The 1,351-nt window shown below is 39.9% G+C and overlaps 1 protein-coding gene across 1 annotated transcript in view; it reads right to left on the bottom strand.

The window, feature by feature from the left end:
- The window catches only part of LOC108748872, a 14,101-nt gene extending 13,054 nt beyond the window's left edge, over positions 1 to 1,047 (bottom strand). The window contains exons 1-2 of the mRNA XM_018487260.1: positions 886 to 1,047; positions 606 to 746 (exon numbers count right to left, since the gene is read on the bottom strand). The gene's annotated coding sequence lies outside the window, so the exon portion shown is untranslated. The remainder of the gene's footprint in view (positions 1 to 605; positions 747 to 885) is intronic.
- Between the last annotated feature and the right edge of the window lie 304 nt (positions 1,048 to 1,351).

The raw sequence follows: 1,351 nt of genomic DNA, 5'->3' as shown, positions 1-1,351 counted from the left end.
TGTCGCAACCCATCATGTGTAATAAAAGATCGTAAAAAGCTCTAAAGCGGCGTCTACAATGAGATTTGAAGATGTAAATTTCAGTTTTTAAGTTGTAAAAAAAATTAATCAATTTCTTATGGCTTAAACCTTAAAAAAAAAAGCTTAAGTTTTACTTATTCTTGAAATTCTTTGACTTACTCTTCATCTCTTTCTAATGCTAGACTTGGAAAGAGATGAGAAATAAGTTGAACCTCGATCAAGCACTTGTGAAACTGAGCCTTAAAACTTATAAGTAATAACTTATTGTAAAAAGCCCAACACACACAATGTATTTTCACAGTTTTTTTTTACTACACCTGAATGGATTGTTCTGTGTTAATTTTCGTCACCTTTACAAACATAAATTTATATTGTGTAACTCTTACATATACTTCAGCACTTTAGAAAGTATTTATAAAGTTGCATATTTAAAAACAGGAAAGGATCAGGGAGCATGCTAAGTGTTCCTGGTATTTCAAAGAGAAGACATGCACAAGACGTAAATGACTCAATCATGTTAACTAACTAAGCGTAAAATTTACGTACATTTGTAAGGGCATGTACAAACGAGTACGAACACGTACCTAATTCCAATCGTGAAGTCTCTTACGATATTCTTTGTGCTTCCCTCGTCGGCGAGTGCCACGTGCCCCAGATCGCAGTACAGAGCAAGAGCATCTTGCGAATCGATCGTAATTCAAATCTGATCGATTGCCCTCACAGATCTTGCGAATAAAATAAATAATTAGTAAATTTCGACGACTAAGATTCAATCGATATTCGACGACTTCGGTGACGTAGGAAAATAAGGAAGGCGGCTGTCGTTACTGCTCGATGTTACGTAAAATACATTGTATCCCGTACCGTATCGCGCGACACCCGAATTCTCTCTGTCGCGGTGGAAAAGCTTTTTCCACGAACGCTTCCCAGCGCGACACGTAACGCTTTTTATCGGGGCAGGCACACGTGTCATGCGAGATTACTGGCCTTTGTGAGGAGGCTGACGAATGGTCCACCGCATATGGCGCGTCGCGCACGACTGAGGCCAGATTTCGGTCCAGTAGAATCTCCCTCTGATCCGTGCTTCTCCCCGCGAGTCCCACCCCCCGAGTCGCGCCGATGCTCCTGATGCATTACGCAGAATCCACGCATCCCTCGGATATTGTTAACGAGACCCCTCTCGCAATAATGTGTTTTATCTCCTGTAGAACATTTGTCACACGCAATTTAGGTTTTTATACAAATACCAAAAGTAAAGCTGAAAGACAACATTTTAAGAATGCCTAAAAATCGTTTTTGAACAACAACGTGATTTTATTACAATGTTATG

This window comes from Trachymyrmex septentrionalis, unplaced genomic scaffold (genome assembly GCF_001594115.1).
Source record: "Trachymyrmex septentrionalis isolate Tsep2-gDNA-1 unplaced genomic scaffold, Tsep1.0 scaffold25, whole genome shotgun sequence".
Classification (NCBI taxonomy): domain Eukaryota; kingdom Metazoa; phylum Arthropoda; class Insecta; order Hymenoptera; family Formicidae; genus Trachymyrmex; species Trachymyrmex septentrionalis.
This window is presented reverse-complemented; position numbering and strand designations above follow the sequence as displayed.